The sequence below is a fragment of the Hyperolius riggenbachi genome, chromosome 1 (assembly GCF_040937935.1).
Source record: "Hyperolius riggenbachi isolate aHypRig1 chromosome 1, aHypRig1.pri, whole genome shotgun sequence".
Classification (NCBI taxonomy): domain Eukaryota; kingdom Metazoa; phylum Chordata; class Amphibia; order Anura; family Hyperoliidae; genus Hyperolius; species Hyperolius riggenbachi.
The window spans coordinates 395,289,429-395,307,212 of record NC_090646.1 but is presented as its reverse complement, the minus strand read 5'-3'; the positions used below and the strand labels follow the sequence as shown (position 1 = coordinate 395,307,212).

Here is a 17,784-nt window from a genome sequence, read left to right as displayed (position 1 = left end):
CCATTTTGTATGAGACCAACTACTGTTGTGTCATCTGCAAACTTCAGAACCTTAACAGATGGATCTGTGGAGATGCAGTCATTGGTGTAAAGTGAGTACAGCAGTGGGGAAAGCACACAGCCCTGGGGTGCACCAGTACTGACTGTCAGAGAGCTTGATGTGTGTTTACCAAGTCTAACACGCTGTCTTCTGTCGGTTAAGAAGTCGGTTATCCATTTGCAGATGGATTCAGGTATGTGTAGCTGGGAGAGCTTGCTGTGTAGCAGAGATGGCATTATGGTATTAAATGCAGAGCTGTAATCTATAAATAAAATCCTGGTGTAGGTTCCTGAGGTGTCTAGATGCTGTAGTACATAATGCATACACATGTTCAAGGCATCATCTGCGGATCTATTAGGCCTGTAGGCAAATTGCAGAGAGTCCAGCAGGGGATCTGTGATGGATTTCAGATAAGTCATTATCAGTTTTTCAAATGTTTTCATGACCAATGATGTCAGGGCAACAGGCCTGTAATCATTTAAGCATATAGGTTTTGTTTTTTTTTGGAATTGGTACAATAGTTGAGCTTTTAAAGCAGGCGGGAACAATTGAGAGTTCTAGAGATGCTTTGAATATGTCTGTGAATACAGGAGCTAATTGGTCGGCACAGAGATTCAAGCATTTCGCAGAGATAGCGTCTGGCCCCATTGCTTTCTTGGTGTTTGGTCTTTTAAAGAGTCTATTTACATCTGATTGGCATATTGTTAGAGCATGCACATCTGGGGACAGGTCAATAGGTTGTGTCTGGTCTGCTGTGTTGTGTACATACTGAGGCACCGCAGGGGGTGGAGACGTTGGCTGGCAGGAAGAGTGTTCAGTTTGCCTGTTTCAGAGATGGAAATTGACTTGTTGTGTTTGGCTTTTGTTGGTAGTGTCAAACCTGCAAGCTGCAGGTTATGTAGTGAGGGGGGAGATTTATTCTTCCTGTAGTTTGCAATTTCATGTAGAGACCATATGTCATGTGTACAATAGAGGAAAGAGGCGCCCTGGGATATTAAAAGCGTTTAAAAACAGCTAAAAACAATCGATGTTATGAGGTGGCTTACCTCAATGATGAAATCTCTGTAAGTATTGCAAAAGATTTTTATTAGCACAAGCGGCAACGCGTTTCACGGGTCACAGCCCGCTTCATCAGGCCAATTGCAGTGCCAAATGAAAAAATTCCTTCCGCATAGGGAGCCCTATGCGGAAGGAATTTTTTCATTTGGCACTGCAATTGGCCTGATGAAGCGGGCTGTGACCCGTAAAATGCGATGCCGCTTGTGCTAATAAAAATCTTTTGTAATACTTACAGAGATTTCGTCATTGAGGTAAGCCACCTCATAACATTGATTGTTTTTAGCTGTTTTTAAACGCTTTTAATATCCCAGGGCGCCTCTTTCCTCTATTGTGCTAAGTATACCCTGAACAGACCCTGTTCAAGGGGTGGTGTCACACCACTAGTGGGGTCCCACAGTGGTTGTCTCAACCTTTTTTCATTAAGAGAGCGACCAGCCGTCCGGTCCTGGCTAGGACCACCCCGAGTGGAGTCGGGTTTATTGTCTCCACCTGCTTCCTGTGGTTGGTTGCCCCCAGCAACCCTCCTTTGTGAGTAGTGCTTTTTTATTCATCTCTTCATACTGTGGTATCATACATATTGCACTACTGGGCTCCCGTTTTTGTCTCCTGTGTCTTTTCCCATAGGGTGCAGCATCACCCCTACCACTATTGATATGTCATGTGTGGCCATATCAACATATCCTCTGAAGAAGCGAGGTCAGATATGGAAACGCATCAGGTCTAGCATGATTTTTTTATTTTTGATAATAAATCATTGAAACTTTCCATTGGCGCTGTGGTCCAAAGCTCTGCCTTGGTGAGCAGGTTCTCAGCTTCCATTTGGAGTCCAGGGTGAACAGAACGTCCTTACTGACTTAGGAATGACAATCCTAACATCCAAAACCATATCATAGTGGATTGTCCATCAAAGCTTGATTCCCCTGAGCAGTCAGTATTGATGCTTTCAGTATTGAAATAGGGTGAGCGCCTCTTTATATATGGGTGAGAAACTCCCTATCTACTAATACACAAAAGGAGCACTTTTGCCTTCTTTTCCTTGCAGATTATAGTATTGTCTGTGCTACCCTTTACTGTGTGTAACTGTATTACTCACATAACGGTAACCTGTGACCTGATATGTAACATAATGTGGGGAGCAGTGAGAGGAGGAATGACAAAGCTTTCAGCGAAGAAGGCAGCAGGCAAAGCACTGCCAGTATGTATGTGTATACTGATTACAGGAGAGCAATCACCATACACAGTTGACAGCGAATATCAGGTGTCTTTAGGGGAAAAATCAGTAATGACTTATACAGTAGTTGCACTATGGATCACTTCACAAGGTGATTTAGGTTGTTGCCATATTTATGGTATACTTTTACTTATCCTTTAATCAGTGAAAATGGGAAGTAGATGCAGGGTGATCCTGAACACTGAAAGGCTGCCATTCAATTTCATACTGCTTTGTAGATGAGGCATGGGATGCTTGTCCAGGATTATGTGTAGCACAGCCCTGTTAGTCTGGTAATCTGCCTATGTATAGGCACCCGGTTTCATTACACTGTACAGCATGTGGCCAGCGTGTTTATACTTCATGCAGACCGCAAACAGAATCTTTTTCTCTCCAGCAGCTTTTGAAGTGCATTTGGCAGAGTGTTCTCTGGTGGCTCCTCACCTTTTGTTCTCTAGCAAATCAAGCAGCAAACTGGAAAGAGCATTTTAAATGCAAAATATACTGACTTAAAGAAGGAGAGAAACATCTTATCTTTAGATATCTAGGCACATGCACCTGGCCAACTAGAGTTGTTTTCCAGTCCATGTACTATTACTGTTAATACATATCTTATTGGAAAAAAAACAAGTAGTAGGCTTACAATAATTGTCAATAATGCAAATATGAAATCTGGACATATATTAATTATTGAATTCAGGACATGATTTGGACTTTTTTCATCTGCTGGTTTATGCAACAATGCCAGCCCCCAGGTTGGCTGAGAAAACGTATATAGCCCTGAGGTGGGGTTCATTCACAGGAGCTATTTTTTAAAAATGTAAGAATTAAAGCTAAATAATTGGAAAAGATTTTCTACTCTGTCCTTTTGTACATCAGCCCTCCTCTTATGCTACATGCACCAATTCGGGCTGGTCACCGACAAGGGAGCATAAAAAGCTGCTCCCTCTCTATGCTCTAGCAATGGTGATGTCCACACAGCTCCAAGATGGTGAGTGTGGGAAGGCTTGGCAGAAGAAAGGGGGAAAGGTGAGGTGACTGCCAGGTCTGCCAGTGAATACGGGCAGTCAGCACACTTGTGATGCAGCAAACCTGCCAATCCTGACTCAAACACGGGGAGGGGGAGGGGGGTTTTGAAGGGAACACTGTTTTGAGTTCCAGATAGTTAAGTTATAGTGCTATTTGCCCCAGTATATATGTGTGTGCGTGTGTTAACTGCAAATTATTGCTACCAATATGTAAATGTAGTCATCTTTATTAATGTGCGCAGGCAACCTAATGCACCCCTTCAATCCATCCTCTCCTTTGACACCAAATAAATAATGTTCCAAAGGTAAAAATAATAATTATAATAAAAAAAAAGAAGGCACTTTGTCACCCTATCACCTTTCTCATTACCTCCTGGGAGGAGAAATGGAACAGGTAGGCACTAATCTTCTGGGTGGATGTATTTATTCCTCCTAAGCTAACCATCTTTTGCTTCCCCCTTTAAATGTACAGTCCCCTGGCTATCACATATAGTACCTCTACATGCAGCACTTCCATGTACCATTGCTCCATGCATAGATACATAGTTTTTTCTCCTCTTCCATTAGCACCTATCCGTTATGTAGCACTGCCATAGTCTGTGTTCCTTTTGCAAACATCTGGCCATTCTCACATGGCCTCTTATATTTTTTATTTTTATGGGAATATAGGTAGCTTTGACAGCCAAACTCTATAGGTGGGGGTGTGACCACATTTGCCAGTGACCCTCCTTCCAACAGCATGTAATATGACGCAATGACGCAGGGCATTGTTTGACTAAGATGACTTTACTGTCATGGCCCTCACGGGGTGCATAGTCCAGGCAGCTTAAATCCATAAAATCGAAACTTCTCTGCCTACAGTGAAACCTCAGCAAAGGGCCATACCCACTAAGCGATTTTGCAAAATGAACGATTTTTTGTTTTTGTTTCAAGACGCACGCCACTCGCGGCAATTGTTCTTTTAGTATCTTCATTGACTTTTGCGAGTTTTTGCTGTGATCATGTAAACGATCATTTATTTCTGACGCCACAAACAATGCTTGCCGATTTGGACAGATGGATCAGGGAATGATTGTTCGTCGGCAGGGATTCCCAATCCATCTGGCAGTGATCTGCCAGTGGGTACTTAGCTTAAATAACAAATAACTCTCCTTCACAATGCAGTACTTCATCCATACCTAGAGTTATCAACAAAGAGGGGCATTTGTTGTTAAGAACTGTGAGATTTCACTTTAACATCAGAACCACCATTGATTGTTTTGGATTGATTTGGGTTTCATTTTTTCACACGAAGACTATAATACTTCAGACTTAGAGAATAAAACATACTGGCCGAGTTCAAACCATAATTTGTCGTCATTTAGAATTTAGTAGATACGCTTTAGTGATTCATTAGAGTGAACCTCTGTGCAAGGCTGTCCTAGGAGAATTGTGGGTAAGGTTGAAACTTTAATGCATAAGAATATTATTTCCTGTTCTCATTATAGGGCAGAACTAGAAGTACACATGTATGAATGTATCACGAAACACAGATAAGATAATAGCTTTACAAAATGATCTCATACATAGGTTCTCTTCAGCTGTCTCTGGGGAGACTGTACTTGTAGTAACGCAGATTGTGCCTGAGGTTTAACCCAGATGGATGCATTAGTAATGTTGCTGAAAGGCAAGGATACAAAATGTGCTCATTAGAGTTGGGCCGAACGGTTCGCCTGCGAACGGTTCCATGCGAACTTCAGTGGTTCGCGTTCGCGTCCCGCAGGCGAACCTTTGCGGAAGTTCGGTTCGCCCCATAATGCACATGGAGGGTCAACTTTGACCCTCTACATCACAGTCAGCAGGCCCAGTGTAGCCAATTAGGCTACACTAGCCCCTGGAGCCCCACCCCCCCTTATATAAGGCAGGCAGCGGCGGCCATTACGGCCACTCGTGTGCCTGCATTAGTCAGAGTAGGGCGAGTTGCTGCAGACTGTCTCTCAGGGAAAGATTAGTTAGGCTTAGCTTGTTCCTGTCTGGCTGCATACCTGTTCTGTGAACCCACCACTGCATACCTGTGCTGTGAACCCACCACTGCATACCTGTGCTGTGAACCCACCACTGCATACCTGTTCTGTTCAGTGGACCCGCCACTGTATACCTGTTCATTGAACCCACCACTGCATACCTGTGCTGTGAACCCACCACTGCATACCTGTGCTGTGAACCCACCACTGCATACCTGTGCTGTGAACCCACCACTGCATACCTGTTCTGTTCAGTGGACCCGCCACTGCATACCTGTTCTGTTTAGTGAACCGCCACTGCATACCTGTTCTGTTCAGTGGACCCGCCACTGCATACCTGTTCTGTTTAGTGAACCGCCACTGTATACCTGTTCTGTTTAGTGAACCCGCCACTGCATACCTGTTCTGTTCAGTGAACCCATCGCATCAGTGCGCATACCTGTGCAGTTAAGTGAACCCGCCACTGCATACCTGTTCTGTTCAGTGGACCCGCCACTGCATACCTGTTCTGTTTAGTGAACCGCCACTGTATACCTGTTCTGTTTAGTGAACCCGCCACTGCATACCTGTTCTGTTCAGTGGACCCGCCACTGCATACCTGTTCTGTTTAGTGAACCCACCACTGCATACCTGTTCTGTTCAGTGGACCCGCCACTGCATACCTGTTCTGTTTAGTGAACCCGCCACTGCATACCTGTTCTGTTCAGTGGACCCGCCACTGCATACCTGTTCTGTTTAGTGAACCGCCACTGTATACCTGTTCTGTTTAGTGAACCCGCCACTGCATACCTGTTCTGTTCAGTGGACCCGCCACTGCATACCTGTTCTGTTTAGTGAACCCACCACTGCATACCTGTTCTGTTCAGTGGACCCGCCACTGCATACCTGTGCAGTTAAGTGAACCCGCCACTGCATACCTGTTCTGTTCAGTGGACCCGCCACTGCATACCTGTTCTGTTTAGTGAACCGCCACTGTATACCTGTTCTGTTTAGTGAACCCGCCACTGCATACCTGTTCTGTTCAGTGAACCCACCGCATCAGTGCGCATACCTGTGCAGTTAAGTGAACCCGCCACTGCATACCTGTTCTGTTCAGTGGACCCGCCACTGCATACCTGTTCTGTTTAGTGAACCGCCACTGTATACCTGTTCTGTTTAGTGAACCCGCCACTGCATACCTGTTCTGTTCAGTGGACCCACCGCATCAGTGCGCATACCTGTGCAGTTAAGTGAACCCGCCACTGCATACCTGTTCTGTTCAGTGGACCCGCCACTGCATACCTGTTCTGTTTAGTGAACCGCCACTGTATACCTGTTCTGTTCAGTGGACCCGCCACTGCATACCTGTTCTGTTTAGTGAACCCACCACTGCATACCTGTTCTGTTCAGTGGACCCGCCACTGCATACCTGTTCTGTTTAGTGAACCCGCCACTGCATACCTGTTCTGTTCAGTGGACCCGCCACTGCATACCTGTTCTGTTTAGTGAACCGCCACTGTATACCTGTTCTGTTTAGTGAACCCGCCACTGCATACCTGTTCTGTTCAGTGGACCCGCCACTGCATACCTGTTCTGTTTAGTGAACCCACCACTGCATACCTGTTCTGTTCAGTGGACCCGCCACTGCATACCTGTGCAGTTAAGTGAACCCGCCACTGCATACCTGTTCTGTTCAGTGGACCCGCCACTGCATACCTGTTCTGTTTAGTGAACCGCCACTGTATACCTGTTCTGTTTAGTGAACCCGCCACTGCATACCTGTTCTGTTCAGTGAACCCACCGCATCAGTGCGCATACCTGTGCAGTTAAGTGAACCCGCCACTGCATACCTGTTCTGTTCAGTGGACCCGCCACTGCATACCTGTTCTGTTTAGTGAACCGCCACTGTATACCTGTTCTGTTTAGTGAACCCGCCACTGCATACCTGTTCTGTTCAGTGAACCCACCGCATCAGTGCGCATACCTGTGCAGTTAAGTGAACCCGCCACTGCATACCTGTTCTGTTCAGTGGACCCGCCACTGCATACCTGTTCTGTTTAGTGAACCGCCACTGTATACCTGTTCTGTTTAGTGAACCCGCCACTGCATACCTGTTCTGTTCAGTGAACCCACCGCATCAGTGCGCATACCTGTGCAGTTAAGTGAACCCGCCACTGCATACCTGTTCTGTTCAGTGGACCCGCCACTGCATACCTGTTCTGTTTAGTGAACCGCCACTGTATACCTGTTCTGTTTAGTGAACCCGCCACTGCATACCTGTTCTGTTCAGTGGACCCGCCACTGCATACCTGTTCTGTGAACCCGCCACTGTATACCTGTTCTGTTCAGTGAACCCACCGCATCAGTGTGCATACCTGTGCAGTTAAGTGAACCCACCTACCTATGTGAGTGCACGCAGTGTGATATACCACTCCGTGCATACCCGATATGGACAAAACAGGTAGAGGAAGAGGTAGTGGCAGAGCCAGAGGAAGGCCACCCGGCAGGTCTGCGCGAGGTCGTGTAAATGTAATTTCGTGTGGACCTGGCCCACAGTACAGTGCTCGGAAGAAGGCACGTCCCATCACCTCCCAAGATTGTCAGGACGTGGTTGAGTATTTAGCGACACAGAACACCTCATCTTGCTCAGCCACCAGTGCTACTACTAGCACCACTTCCGCTGCATTTGACACTTCGCAAGAATTATTTAGTGGTGAAATCACTGATGCACAGCCATTGTTGTTACAGCCAGATGAATTTTCACCAGCTCATATGTCTGAGTTACGCGGCAACATTATGGATGTAACGTGTAAGGAGGATGAAGGACCTACTGATGTTGGTGCATGTTTGGATTTGTCTGAGGCAAGCGAAGCTGGGCAGGATGATTACGATGATGACGATGATAGGGATCCTCTGTATGTACCCAATAGAGGAGATGAAGAGGGGGACAGTTCAGAGGGGGAGTCAGAGAGTAGGAGGAGGAGAGAAGTTGCTGAAAGAAGCTGGGGCAGCTCTTCGTCAGAAACAGCTGGTGGCAGTGTCCGGCACCATGTATTGCCACCTATGTACAGCCAGCCAACTTGCCCTTCAGCATCAGCTGCTGAGGTCCCCATAGTGCCCACATCCCAGGGTGGCTCAGCGGTGTGGAAATTTTTTCATGTGTGTGCCTCAGATCGGAGCAAAGCCATCTGTTCGCTCTGCCAACAAAAATTGAGCCGTGGAAAGGCCAACACTCACGTAGGGACAAGTGCCTTACGAAGGCACCTGGAGAAAAGGCACAAACAGCAATGGGATGGCCACCTGAGCAAAAGCAGCAGCAGCACACAAAAGCAAAGCCACCCTCCTTCTCCTCTTCCTCCTCCATCAGGTGCATTATCTGCTTCTGCCGCTTTCTCCCTTCCACCTTCACAGGCACCCTCCTCCACTCCGCCTCTGCCCTTGAGCGGTTCCTGCTCCTCTGCCCACAGCAGCAGTCAGGTGTCCGTGAAGGAAATGTTTGAGCGGAAGAAGCCAATTTCGGCCAGTCACCCCCTTGCCCGGCGTCTGACAGCTGGCGTGGCGGAACTGTTAGCTCGGCAGCTGTTACCATACCGGCTGGTGGACTCTGAGGCCTTCCGTAAATTTGTGGCCATCGGAACACCGCAGTGGAAGATGCCAGGCCGCACTTATTTTTCGAGAAAGGCCATACCCCAACTGCACCGTGAAGTTGAGAGGCAAGTGGTGTCATCTCTTGCGAAGAGCGTTGGGTCAAGGGTACACCTGACCACGGATGCCTGGTCTGCCAAGCACGGGCAGGGCCGCTACATTACCTACACAGCCCATTGGGTGAACCTGGTGGTGAACGATGGCAAGCAGGGCGCAGCGGACCAAATTGTGACACCTCCACGGCTTGCAGGCAGGCCTCCTGCCACCTCCTCTCCTCCTGCTACATGCTCTTCGCTGTCCTCCTCCTCCTTGGCTGAGTGGCAGTTCTCCTCTCCAGCTACACAGCCCCAGCTCCGCAGGGCCTATGCTGCATGCCAGGTACGACGGTGTCACGCCATCTTAGACATGGCTTGTCTCAAAGCGGAGAGTCACACTGGAGCAGCTCTCCTGGCTGCTCTTAAGAAACAGGTGGATGAGTGGCTGACCCCGCACCACCTGGAGATAGGCAACGTGGTGTGCGACAACGGCAGCAATCTGCTTGCCGCTTTGCATATGGGGAAGCTGACACACATACCCTGCATGGCACATGTCATGAATCTAGTGGTTCAAAGATTTGTGGCAAAGTACCCTGGCTTAGCGAATGTCCTGAAGCAGGCCAGGAAGTTCTGTGGGCATTTGAGGCGGTCTTACACAGCCATGGCACGCTTTGCGGAAATTCAGCGCAAAAACAACATGCCGGTGAGACGCCTCATTTGCGATAGCCCGACTCGCTGGAACTCGACCCTGCTCATGTTCTCCCGCCTGCTAGAACAGAAGAAAGCCGTGACCCACTACCTCTACAACTACAGTAGAATGAAACAGTCTGGGAAGATGGGGATGTTCTGGCCCGACAACTGGACACTGATGGAGAATGCATGCAGGCTCATGCGGCCGTTTGAGGAGGTGACCAACCTGGTGAGCCGCAGTGAGGGCACCATCAGCGACTTAATTCCCTACGCTTACTTCTTGGAGCGTGCTGTGCGTAGAGTGGCGGATGAAGCTGTGAATGAGCGTGACCAGGAACCGTTACGGCAGGAACAGGCATGGGACCAATTTTCATCAGACCCAGCTGTTTCCTCAACACCTGCGGCAGCACAGAGGGGGGAGGAGGAGGAAGAAGAGAAGTCGTGTGCAGAAGACGAATCAGACTCAGAGGATGATGAGCAAGGTGTTTCTTTGGGGGAGGAGGAGGAGGAGGAGGAGGGGACAGCGGCAGGAGAACAACCTCAGCAGGCATCGCAAGGGGCTTGTGCTGCTCAACCTTCCCGTGGTATTGTTCGCGGCTGGGGGGAGGAGGTTGACTTACCTGACGTCACTGAGGAAGAGCAAGAGGAGATGGAGGGTACTGGATCCGACTTTGTGCAGATGTCGTCTTTTATGCTGTCCTGCCTGTTGAGGGACCCCCGTATAAAAAACCTCAAGGGGAATGAGCTGTACTGGGTGGCCACACTACTAGACCCTCGGTACAGGCACAAAGTGGCGGACCTGTTACCAACTCACCGGAAGGTGGAAAGGATGCAGCACATGCAGAACCAGCTGTCAACTATGCTTTACAATGCCTTTAAGGGTGATGTGACGGCACAACGCCAGCAAGGTACCACTGCCACTAATCCTCCTCCCGTGTCCACGCAGTCAAAGACAGGACGCTCCAGCGATCTCATGGTGATGTCGGACATGCGGACGTTCTTTAGTCCAACGCCTCGCCGTAGCCCTTCCGGATCCACCCTCCACCAACGCCTGGAACGGCAGGTAGCCGACTACCTGGCCTTAAGTGTGGATGTAGACACTGCTGTGAACAGCGATGAGGAACCCTTGAACTACTGGGTGCGCAGGCTTGACCTGTGGCCAGAGCTGTCCCAATTTGCCATCCAACTTCTCTCCTGCCCTGCCGCAAGCGTCCTCTCAGAAAGGACCTTCAGCGCAGCTGGAGGCATTGTCACAGAGAAGAGAAGTCGCCTAAGTCACAAAAGTGTTAAGTACCTCACCTTTATCAAAATGAATGAGGCATGGATCCCGGAGGGCTGCTGCCCGCCCCAAGACTAAGTCAGTCCCCGCACATACAGCATCTCTGCCTGCACGCCGTGTGACTGGCTGCCTGGCCTGCCCCAAGAAGACTAAGTCGCTCCCAGTCCCTCCACACAGCATGTCTGCCTGCAGGCCGCTTGACTACCTTCTCCGCCACCACCAACAGGGTCCGGGACTCCAGGCGGATTGCTGAATTTTTTAGGCCGCTGCTAGCAGCGGCCGCTGTAATAATTTTTCGGGTGCGTGTACATGACTGCCTAATTTTTCTGGCTGCACTGCGGGCAGCTGCAACAACAAAAGAAAAGGCATGTACATGCGCCCATTCCCCTTCGTGATCATTACCTTGCCGTGGTGAAGGGGCTTGCGTATCACAATGGAGCAATGACCGGCGCCTAGATGAGTGTCTCGGGGGGCACACCCACGATAATAAGGTCGTTGCCTCATTGTGGTCAGACCAAATTTGATCAGCTGGACAGTCACTGTTCTGTCATTCAGCTACATCAGCCAGGTGACCATATGGGCTGTAAAGCCACCAAAACCTGCACTCTCGCCATGGTGCGCACCAGTAAAGCACGGCCGTCACTACACAAACAGCTGTTTGCGGTGCGTTACACGATGAGTTTGGTGTGTCAGTGTGAAGCAGTACCTTAATTACACTACCTGATTGATGTATACACATGCAAGATGTTTGAAAGCACTTTAGGCCTGTCATTTAGCATTCAATGTGATTTCTGCCCTTAAAACGCTGCTTTGCGTCAAATCCAGATTTTTCCCGGGGACTTTTGGCATGTATCCCACTCCGCCATCCCCCCCTCCAGGTGTTAGACCCCTTGAAACATCTTTTCCATCACTTTTGTGGCCAGCATAATTATTTTTTTTTTTCAAAGTTCGCATCCCCATTGAAGTCTATTGCGGTTCGTGAACTTTAACGCGAACCGAACCTTTCGCGAAAGTTCGCGAACCCGGTTCGCGAACCGAAAATCGGAGGTTCGGCCCAACTCTAGTGCTCATCCTATAGCGTAACTTCCAGCATATTGCAACGTCTCTTTGTCACTCTCCTGCTTATGTCTCATACTTGCTAACATCATTTTATAATCTCTCTATCTTCATATAGATTTAATAATCCTCTAGCACCATTCAAGTCAACTTTTATATCAATGGGAGTTAGTGGAATGGATCTGTTATTAATGAAGAAAGGCTCTCTGTATTCAGGAGTGTACTTTGGCTACATAATGCCTATATGCATTATAATACTCTAACCAGCTGTCTACAAGATCTCAGGTTTACTCATTCCAACCACACTCCCTAACTTTCAAGATGAAAAAGAGGGACACCTGTTTGGCGTAAAAGAGAAGAAAAAAAAACCAGAATTGTCAAAAGGTACACAGAGCCAGCATTCCCATTAGAGCAAACAGGGCAATTTCCCACGGCCCCAGAGCCTGTAATTATCCCCCCTAAGGAGCATCACTGTGGAGGTGCTGCACCCCCAGTTGTCATCATCAGAGGGGTGACAGTTGGTAGTTGCAGAGTGCACAGCAGAGCAATGACTTACCTGTTTAGCCAGCCCACTCCTTTTTCTTCCGTCCTTAGGGAGTCCTCTCTTCTTTATAGGTCTTTGCATTGGCATATCTGCCCCAGTGACCCACCAGCATGTCACAGCAGTACGTACATGCCTGGGAGAGGGTGCTGATAAATGAAGGAGAGAGTGGACAGGTGAGACTATGCTCCACCGTGCATGCTGCATTATTGGGGACTGCAAGTACTGCTACATGGCCAGGTGCAAGGGCCATCCAATATGAGGGGAATTAGACAAATGCCACCTAATACTGTTATAGGTGTGTGTGTGTGTGTGTGTGTGTGTGTGTGTGTGCGTGCGTGCGTGCGTGCGTGCGTGCGCGTGCGTGTGTGTGTGTGTGTGCGGGTGGGGGCCGGTTCATTTTTGCCAAGGGTTACATCTCACCTAAGGAGGGCCCAAAAGATACACTCCTGCCACGAGGAATAGGTGCACTTATTAGTCTTTAGCATAGTCCCGTTACCCTGCTGTTGGCTGAAGCCATAGTTATGCGATTTTTAATTGGTTTTAAATTGTGTTATCATTGATGTATTATTATTATTATTGTGTATATTAGGCATTAATAAAATTTGTAATTACTTTGGAATACTCAGGCTCCCTATAGTTTTTGGATTGATATATGGTATTTTGATAGGTGAGACAGAGCAATATTTTTAAGGGTTGATATCCTGCAATATTCCCGTTTTTTCTGCTTCTTTTCCTGACTATGTTTTCTTATTACCTTACTAGCTGGTGGCCCTAGCGTTGCCAGGGTATGTATTTGGCCGGTGTTGGCTCCACCCACTTTTCCTAACCCTAACACACAATTACTCAAATACTTAATGACCAAGTGTGTGAGATTTGCGGTCTTCGGCATCAATAATTTGCATTGAAATAAAATAAATCAGATTGGCTGTGGCTCCACCCCTTTTCTGAATTTGAACCGCAATCATCCAATGGCCAACTGTACCAGGTATAGGTGATTAATATTGCAAGAGGCTTGTGCCATTAACAATGCAAGAATGGCAGCAATTAAATATTCCCCCTTGAAAATCAATAGGTGGATTTTGATTGGCTTTTGTAGGCTCCACTCACTTTTCTGAATATTAATCCCAGTCACCCAGGGACCGACTGTGCAAAGTTTGAGAATCCTACCATTAACCGTGTAAGAATGGCTGCAGTTTACATTTTTCCAATGAAATTTGTATTTTTCTCTGCCCACTGATGACCCGATTTTTGCCTGGTTATGTATGTATGTATGTAGGTATGTATTTGGCTGGTTTTGGCTCCGCCCACTTTTTCTAACCCTAACACACAATTACTCAATGACCAAGTTTGTGAACTTTGACGTCTTTAGCCTCAATAATTTGCATTGAAATGAAACAAATCTAATTGGCTGTTTGTGGCTCCAACTCTTTTTCTGAATTTGAACCCCAGTCACCCAATGACCAACTGTATCAGGTTTAAGGCTTGTGCCATTAAAAGTGCAAGAATGGCAGCAATTACATATTCCCCTCAAAAATCAATAGGTGAATTTTGATTGCCTTTTGTAGGCTCCTAGCACTTTTCTGAATATTAATTCCAGTCACCCAGTGACCCAGCATTGCCCACTTATGTATTTGGCTGGTGTTGGTTGTGCCCACTTTTCCTAACCCTAACACACAATTAATCAATTACTCAATCAGATTGGCTGTTTGTAGATCCACCCCCTTTTATTAATGTAAACCCCAGTCACCCAATGACCAACTGTACCAGGTTTGAAGCTTGCGCCATTAACAGTGCAAGAATGGCAACAATTAAATATTCCCCTGAAAAATCAATAGATGAATTTTGATTGGCTTTTTTAGGCTCCACCCACTTTTCTATATATTAATCCCAGTCACCCAGTATTCAACTGTGCAAAGTTTGAGAACCCTACCATTAACAGTGTAAGAATGGCTGCTGTTTACATTTTCCCAGTAAAATTTGTATTTTGTCTCCGCCCACTGATGACCCGATTTTTGCCTGGTTATGTATCTGGTGTTGGCTGTGCCCACTTTTCCTAACTCTAACCCACAATTAATCAATTACTCAATTACCAAGTTTGTGAGCTTTGCGGTGTTTGGCATCAATAATTTGCATTGGAATGAAACAAATCTGATATGCTGTTTGTGGCTCCACCCCCTTTCTCAATTTGAACCCTAGTCACCCAATGATTAACTGTACCAGGTTTGAGGCTTGTACCATTAACAGTACAAGAATGGCAGACTTGTAAATATTCCCCTTGAAAATCAATAGGTTTATTTTTAATGGATTTTATAGGCTCCACCCACTTTTCTGAACATTAATCCTAGTCACCCTGTGACCAACTGTGCAAAGTTTGAGAACCCTACCATTAACAGTGTAAGAATGGCTGCAGTTTACATTTTCCCAGTAAAATTTGTATTTGTCTCCGCCCACTTTTTGGTTATGGGAATAAAAAGAATCCTATACTTTATTCCAGGTAATGTACTATGTGTGTGCCAAATTTAATTCAAATCCGTTCAGCCATTTTTGCGTAATCGAGTAACAAACATCCGAAGTTTCCCATTTGTAATATTAGTAGGATATACTCGCGTATAAGCATATAATTTTTCAGCACAAAAAAAATTTGCTGAAAAGTTACCCCATCGGCTTATATACGAGTCAGTGGAGCAGAATGGAGGTTGGAGCATGTTTTGTTACCAGCAGAGGAGCATAAGGATTGTGCACTAGTGATCCTGCTCTTGTCCATTCCCCCATCCCATCCTATCCCCTGCAACGTGGTATGCAGAGTGCTCTGCTCTAGACTACCTGTGACCTCTGGCTTGTGGAGCAGAGCGTGCCAGCAAAATGTCAGTGATACAATGATCTGGGGTTTTTCCTGTGTGGCAATTGTTGTGTCTTATATCTATGACGCCATCTAGTGGCGTTTTGAGACACAGCTGTATCATCCTTGGGGCACATCTGGCTAGGGGGCTGACTTGTACTGGGGGCACATCTGTTCACTGGGGAGGGGGACTATACTAGGGAGGGGATTTATAAATACGCAAGTCAAACACTTTTCCCTGGTTTCTGTATATACTTACATGCGAGTATATACAGTATTTGTATTTGTTAATAAGTAAATTTTCTCTGCCTTTGGTTTAAGATAAGAACAAACTTTAAGGCCTTTACACTAAATTCCTGTTAAAGGGTACTTTAAGCAACAGGTGGCATGATATGATGAGCATGTGTACACTTTTCATTTTTTATTATTTTTTATAAACCAGTGCATTATCTGCACAGTTAAAACAGTTAGTTAGAAAACCAGTAAAAAGCCATAAAACTTGTGGGTGATTGTGCAAACACTGATGATAGCAGGGTAGGGGTTAAAAGCACAAAAGGTTATCATATGTTTGTGTGGGACCTTGATAAACAGCACAAATTTAGACAAGACACAGAACATTTATATTGCGCTTTTCTCCTGGCGGACTCAAATTGGACTTATATACTACACATTTCTGTCATCTAAGTGGTGTTTCTGATTGCTTTAAAGAGGAACACCAGTGAAAATAATGTAATAAAAAAGTGCTTCATTTTTACAATAATTATGTATAAATGATTTAGTCAGTTTTTGCCCATTGTAAAATCTTTCCTCTCCCTGATTTACATTCTGACATTTATTACATGGTGACATTTTTACTGTGGGCAGGTTATGTAGCTGCTCCTAGCTGTTTTGGCTCTTAGAGACAGCTGTAAACAGTTAATTCCTGTCTGTGAACCTTGTTACATTGTAACAAACTGCCAAAAGTACCGCAGTCCCAGAGCTTCTTGTGGGAGGGGTCTCAGCACAAAATCAGTCATACAGCGCCCCCTGATGGTCTGTTTGTGAAAAGAAATATATTTCTCATGTAAAAGGGGGTATCAAGCTACTGATTGGGATAAAGTTCAATTCTTGGTTGGAGTTTCTCTTTAAGTGGCAATTAGCCATTCTTCCTATACAGACATGCCTGCTTCTCTCTCTGCCAAGTCATGAGTATTGCCTCAGTAGGGAGAGAGGTTGATCAAGTAGTGGATATACCATACACAGAGTTCCCCAACCCTGTCCTCAAGGCCCACCAACAGTACATGCTTTGCAGAAAACCACAAACATGCACAGGTGGGGTAATTAGTGGCTCAGCACAGCTGATTTACTACCTCTGTGGATTTCCACAAAACATGCACTGTTGGTGGGCCTTGAGGACAGGATTGGGGACTGTGCATACTACATGGGCCATGGCAGAATTAATCCAATCTGGCTCATTCCTGAAGTGGCAGAAGCAGAGGAGAACAGATGCCTTTACAGACAGGGCACTGTAATCGAAAATGATCACTATTGATAATTTCAAGTGACAGATATCAACTGTTGGTTGAAACTATAACTTTAGAATCGTGAACTTCTATTGAATTTACAGGAATATCCACCAAAGTACTCTCATTTGTTGTTCCTCCTGCTCCCTCTCTGATTTGCACTGCGGACATTGATTAAAAAAACTTTTTTTTTTTCAGTGTACATGTCTAAAGGTTCTTTGAATATAAGGTAGCATTGCAGGTATATGGCTAACACTCTCAGGTTCTTTGAACTTATGGTAACATTTCAAGTAAATTCCCAGCTTCAGAGTCAGAGTAGAGTCCCAGCTTCAGATCGCAACCTGAACTCTAACTGCATGGAGTGTGTATGCTCTCCCTTACTTTGTTTAGAGGCTAATATACTTCTTCCCAAATTGGCCATGGACTGTGGTATAGACATTTGACTATGTTAGGGACATTAGATGTAAATGTTCCTCTGAGAGAGTTAATGGCATACAAATCCATCCACCCTACCTCCCTTTCATACATCTCAGATCTTGTCCAGAGATACTCCCCAACTTTCTCTCTTCACTCCTCCAACACTCTACATATGTCTACCCCTCACATTATTTGCTTACTCATGAGACTCCAGGACTTCTCCAGAGCAGCCCCTACTCTATGGAACTCCCTTCCCCCATCAGGTTCTCCTTCACCTTCAACTCATTCAAGCAGTCCATAAAGACCCATCTGTTCATCACCATTGCTTACCCTCTACCTTCACAGCTCAACCCCCCTCCCTTGGGGCAGAGGGGGACACTGAAGGCACGTAGGAAAAGAGGTGACACAGAAGGGGACATTGCAGGCACATGGGGGCACAGAAAAGATACTCTGGACAGT

General features: G+C 46.4%; 1 protein-coding gene and 1 long non-coding RNA gene across 15 annotated transcripts in view; one reads left to right on the top strand and one right to left on the bottom strand.

Annotated features, from left to right (window-relative positions):
• Positions 1 to 17,784, top strand: part of LINGO2 (leucine rich repeat and Ig domain containing 2) — a 2,118,418-nt gene that overhangs the window by 1,520,477 nt on the left and 580,157 nt on the right. The gene's annotated exons all lie outside the window — the stretch shown is intronic.
• LOC137517742 (uncharacterized) overlaps positions 1 to 17,784 on the bottom strand; it is a 154,698-nt gene that overhangs the window by 136,098 nt on the left and 816 nt on the right. For both annotated transcript variants that reach the window (XR_011020643.1, XR_011020644.1), the window contains exon 2: positions 12,580 to 12,713. This is a non-coding gene — a long non-coding RNA (uncharacterized lncRNA). The remainder of the gene's footprint in view (positions 1 to 12,579; positions 12,714 to 17,784) is intronic.